General features: G+C 36.8%; 1 long non-coding RNA gene across 1 annotated transcript in view; it reads right to left on the reverse strand.

Moving 5' to 3' along the window:
- LOC144638056 (uncharacterized) overlaps positions 1-6,369 on the reverse strand; it is a 72,932-nt gene that overhangs the window by 42,206 nt on the left and 24,357 nt on the right. The window lies entirely within an intron of this gene.

Here is a 6,369-nt window from a genome sequence, read left to right on the forward strand (position 1 = left end):
AGTACCCAATTAGATCATGTTTCGGCGGCGAGTGTTCACGCTTAGATCCCGGCGTGTCCAATCGATGAAATTCGATAATCGATAATAATCGATAGCAATTAATCGATTGATATCGGAAATCGATAAAAATCGATGACCCAGAGTTGTGAGTATTGATTTTCATCGATTTTTATCGATTTTCAGCAATTGTCATTGATTTTCATCGATTTTTATCGATTATGTCGATTGTCAGTTGCAATCGTTTAATAATGATTTCAGATACGTTTGCGCTACGCATTGGCAATTGAGTCTTACCTATTGTATTTTTTCCTCTTCACAAAAAGTGATCTGTTGTGCAGTTGCTGCTTTTCATCTAACTGTGTAAAAATAACGAAACACTTGATTGAAAGTGTGTTCAAAACTCTCTTCGAAATGTTTAGTCAGTTGAAACCCGTGATTCAATTTCAGCTTCAGTGGTTTCCCTGGACATCTTGTACTTGATACAATATCTCATTAAACGAAAGCTTCTCTTGAATTTTCGCCGACTCTATTGAGCGCAACTTTAGCCGTATTTCAACTGGAACGTTTAGTCCACCTCCGCGCTTGTAACGCCCAGCTGGATCAGGAAACTAACTAACAACGTTGGAAAAGATAAAGACATGAAGGATGAAAGGTTTAAGCTGCTTATTATTGTGAGTATATTTAAAACGTAGTACCTAATTGTCACAAGGCAAAAGGAAGTAAAACGGGCAGTGATCACTTACCATTCAATCTTTGACTCAAGCGGCCATATAATTGCCACAAGCTCCTTTTGAATGTGCCCCAGTTGTCCCCAATAACAACTCGAAATGCCTCCCCTCTGTCGCCGATTTTTTTCTCAAGGGAAAAAGACTCTCCTGTCTTTACTGAAAATGGGCACTCGTGGTAGCTCTTCACAATAGCCTCTATTATTAGTACGTTCATTTCGTGCTTTGACTCGCAGAACTTCGACTAGACTAACTTAGTGAAAGGATGCGTACGTATCGCCTTACAAATGTTGCAAGAATTGATAAATAGTTTATGTTTTTATTATAACCGATAATAATCGATAAAATCGATGAAAATCGATACAATTAAGAGCACGTGAATTGTGAGTATCGATTTTCATCGATTAATGGAACCAATCGGTATTACTCGATTGATTTTTATCGATTATATTGATTATACAGATTGGTTTCCGATGATCGATTTTCATCGATTGGACACGCCGGGCTTAGATGCAAGCGACGGTATAGAGGAATGATGCACTGACCGTAAATTTCCTAAAGCAACGAGGAGATTAACCAGCCTTTTTCTGTCGCTTCTTTTGAGGGTCGCTACTTTTAAGACCGTACGGTATATAAAAACTGACTCTAGAAAGATGTTAAGTTGGAACGGACACCACTCATCCGACGCCAATAATAAATAATAATAATAATAATAATAATAATAATAATAAACGAATATTTTAACAGGATTAACCCATCAGTACTTGAGAGTACTGTTATCTTAGGGGTCCTGTAAGATTTTAAAAATATAAAAATGTAAAAGAGTTTAAAAATGTTAAAACTACAATGGTCAAAAACATATAAAAGCTTATGAATAAAAATTACAAATAAAAATGTTCTTTAACTTTTTGTTTAAATAGAAGCCTAGAGTTCAGATTTCTCATGACCGACGGTAAACTGTTAAAAACGGAGGCTCCTAAAAACGAAAAACTCCGACGGCCAAACTCTAGCTTCATTTTCGGCAGTTCGGTAGAGGAAAATCTGTTCCTAGTATTGACACTGTGATTAACTCTTTTAAAATAGTTTTTAAAAGGAGTACACGCATTTCCAAGTAGACAATCAAAAACACAGAGACTGACTTTGCTTTTCAAATAACTGTCAATTGCAACTGATGGAATACGGATGTCAGTCTTGTTTTCCAGTCCTGAAGATATGCAGCTTAAGCCACGATGTTCGATTCTGCGAATCAGTTGCCTGCGTGTATTTGAATAGCTTAGTGTAATTAGACTACAGTAGGTAAAAACAGGCATAATCATAGCCCTGTAAATGTTTTCTGCAGCTGCACAAGTAATGGAAGAACGAATTTTCCGCAGCAGAGTGACTCTCCCGGCCGCTTTCTTGTAGGTGTTGTTGAAGTGGGTTTCAAAATTCAATGTAGGATCTAAATGGACACCCAAGTACTTGTAGGTAGTTGTGCTGTTAATAGGTAAACTACCAGCATCTTACAAAGGACTTATTCACGACCTGAACAAAACCGACGCCAATTTTACCGAATAGAGAAAGGAATCGAAACTATCGACAACTGACTGCTCAGTGGTAGAGAGGTCATCGGAACCGCAAAGCCCGTGAATACCGTTGGAATCTGAACTCATTTGTGAGCTGTGAAGAACTCATCCTCGTTCATGACTAGTCACTGTTTACAAACCTTACACAAATCTGACCAATCCGCTTCAAGGATCAAAAACTTAACATCATCGACTGACAAGCAACATTCCACTTGACTCTTATGCTAACTTCTGCTCATGTTGTCGAGACGTTTGTCATCAATAGAACTAAGACGAATACGTATTACAGTATGTTTTGCATATAACAAGTTACACGTAGTAAAGTAATTATATTCAATGCTCGAAGGGTACAATTGTAATTCGTCACTTAAGAAACGAGAAGAAATCGGGGAAGATCGGAAAAGAGTCTCATGTTGTAGTCGATTTTGCGACCGTTTCTGCGGACAAAACAAATAAACGGCACGCAATACATGCAGAAGCGATGACGTTTCTCAAGGGGGTTTTAAATAATTTTCAGGAAATTTGTCAAAAATAAACGAATACTGAATAAAAGTAGCTGACAACTTCTGCATTGAATGATTGTTCAACAAACGTTGCGTTATCTTGTAGTGTGACATCTGGTATAAGCCTTATATAGGATATACGATACTTCTCTCGAGCTGCCGGTCAAACGCGGTCTCGTTATTGTTTACACAGGCCAATTGTTAACTGAATCTAATAGAACTCGTCAAATATAATTTGTCCCTTTCGTTTATATTTTGTTTAAGGAGGCTCGATGTAGTTTTTTTAGCCCTAGGGTGGTCTTTTTAAAAATGAAAATTATCTAGGAAGCCAATCTTCGATTTTCGCCAAAATACACCACAATGGTCAAATATGACCAAAGTTTATTTTTTTACCGGTCACTAAGTCACAAAGGTTACCATAGCAACGATTGTCGTTTTCTTTTGTTTTTAAACAAGGCCGATTTTCTCGAAATCTAGACTGACACTTAGTATTCATTTTTTAATATTACAAAGAACAGTACATTAACTACCTGTAGACGAAATTTAAAAAAAATCTGTAAGAGCGTTTTCAAGTAAATCGGGAATGTAGTTTTTCGCAAGGTTTTATGGTTTCCCACAGTTGGCACTCCATATCTTTCATCAAATTAAAGCATCAAGAATCTTCTCTTTGGTGAAATATCTTCGATGGTTATAAACATTTTTTAACTTGAAAGGAGCTCTGTCAACGGCTACGATTACGAAATGATTAATTTTCGAAAACTGCGCTCAGACAATTCGAAACAACGTAAAAGCGCGTATTTCATCTTAAACGGAATAACTTTAAAATGCTCCTACATAACTCTTTGAGAAATGGTCAGCAATAAGAATGATGTTTGCGCTTTTTATTGCAGTCGAAACGGAGAACACAAAACTATTGTAAGCCACAGAAAATAGCACCGAATTGTGGCTAAGTTTCAGTGGTCGTTTACCTGCTGTAGCGTACGATTTTGTTTATTCTGGTCCTTGTCTATTTCCTTCTTAATTCACGTGCAATGAATATTTATTTAAATTCCCGCGCTTGACGACGCAGCAGCTCGTGCGTAATTTAGTATGCAAAATGGTGTAAATATGTTAATAAATAAATAGACGTACACGTGTATGCATCGAAAAACGAAAGATTGTTGCAAAAGAAATCGCAAAATGGGTTTTAGAAAAGATCATTCAGCACTTTCAGTCTTAAAAGTTTGTATATTTTTGTTTAAAAAGTTGGGATCACAACAAAAATAAAAGAACTGCGTAGATGTTGTTTATTACTTATTTGTAAGGATGAGCTTGTTAAACGTGCCGCCATTAATTATTCTCTCTTCAATTAATTTAGCATAAACGCATGACAGACTAAGCGCGGGAATTTGAATAAATATTCATTGCACGTGCATCAAGAGGGAAATAGACAAGGACCAGAATAAACAAAATCGTACGCTACAGAAGGTAAACGACCACTGAAACTTAGCCACAATTCGGTGCTATTTTCTGTGGCTTACAATAGTTTTGTGTTCTCCGTTTCGACTGCAATAAAAAGCGCAAACATCATTCTTATTGCTGACCATTTCTCAAAGAGTTATGTAGGAGCATTTTAAAGTTATTCCGTTTAAGATGAAATACGCGCTTTTACGTTGTTTCGAATTGTCTGAGCGCAGTTTTCGAAAATTAATCATTTCGTAATCGTAGCCGTTGACAGAGCTCCTTTCAAGTTAAAAAATGTTTATAACCATCGAAGATATTTCACCAAAGAGAAGATTCTTGATGCTTTAATTTGATGAAAGATATGGAGTGCCAACTGTGGGAAACCATAAAACCTTGCGAAAAACTACATTCCCGATTTACTTGAAAACGCTCTTACAGATTTTTTTTAAATTTCGTCTACAGGTAGTTAATGTACTGTTCTTTGTAATATTAAAAAATGAATACTATGTTTTTGTTTTAAAAGGTCATTGTCTGATTTCGACTGATTACATAAATAAATAAACGGCATGCAATGCATGCTAAGGCGATGACGTTTTAGTATAGCAAGTCAGTATGTTTAAAGCCCAGACAGACTGGCAATAGACATTTTGGGGTTCGTTTGTTTGTTGTCCCATTTCAGAGTAGGTGATATATTCAGAAAGGTAAAAGAAAATTCTCTAGGGAGCATTGTGTGATTATATTTCACAGACCCCGTTCGAAATATATGAGACAACAAATGTTAGGAATTTCCCAGTTAGTGCTTCAAACCACTTTTAAGCGCTAAAAATATAAGGAGTACCCCTGTCGCAGTGATCTTGGCATCCCCCAAATTTAGGCACCCCCGTTCCCAAGATCCCTAGTGAATTTGGCATCCCCTGAGGGGATGCCAAGATCACTATGTAACAGCAGACTGGGGCAAGTGAAGCAAACCACAATTCCATTCAAAAACCATTTTGCTTTATCAGAAACCTTTGTCTTCATAAATTTAATCGTTCTTAGCAAACAGTATTGACGACTTCGCAATTATTCGCAAAGCTAAACAAACCTAAATAAAAAGCGCAAACATCATTCTTATTGCTGACCATTTCTCAAAGAGTTATGTAGGAGCATTTTAAAGTTATTCCGTTTAAGATGAAATACGCGCTTTTACGTTGTTTCGAATTGTCTGAGCGCAGTTTTCGAAAATTAATCATTTCGTAATCGTAGCCGTTGACAGAGCTCCTTTCAAGTTAAAAAATGTTTATAACCATCGAAGATATTTCACCAAAGAGAAGATTCTTGATGCTTTAATTTGATGAAAGATATGGAGTGCCAACTGTGGGAAACCATAAAACCTTGCGAAAAACTACATTCCCGATTTACTTGAAAACGCTCTTACAGATTTTTTTTAAATTTCGTCTACAGGTAGTTAATGTACTGTTCTTTGTAATATTAAAAAATGAATACTAAGTGTCAGTCTAGATTTCGAGAAAATCGGCCTTGTTTAAAAACAAAAGAAAACGACAATCGTTGCTATGGTAACCTTTGTGACTTAGTGACCGGTAAAAAAATAAACTTTGGTCATATTTGACCATTGTGGTGTATTTTGGCGAAAATCGAAGATTGGCTTCCTAGATAATTTTCATTTTTAAAAAGACCACCCTAGGGCTAAAAAAACTACATCGAGCCTCCTTAAGTCCTTTCTAACTTCCCAGAAGTATTTTGCTTTGTGCTCTTCGCGGCGATTTCTTGTTGTGCAAAACTTGATCTCTGTTCACGTCTCATATATTCCTGTAGTTAGTTTCAAGTCCTATTTGGTGGGTCGATCGTGCGAAACAGAACCGGTCGACGGCCCGTGGCATAAAGCGAAGCCTACGTCATCGCTTAAAAAATAAGGAGCCAAAGCCACAGCCACCAGTCACACAAGCGACTGCGAGACAAGACTCGTCCCAGATTTTTACTTGTAATTCAATATGCCGGTATGTATGTTTTTGTTTTAAAAGGTCATTGTCTGATTTCGACTGATTACATAAATAAATAAACGGCATGCAATGCATGCTAAGGCGATGACGTTTTAGTATAGCAAGTCAGTATGTTTAAAGCCCAGACAGACTG

Source organism: Oculina patagonica, chromosome 14, assembly GCF_052425735.1.
Source record: "Oculina patagonica isolate OP01 chromosome 14, crgOcupat, whole genome shotgun sequence".
Classification (NCBI taxonomy): Eukaryota; Metazoa; Cnidaria; class Anthozoa; order Scleractinia; family Oculinidae; genus Oculina; species Oculina patagonica.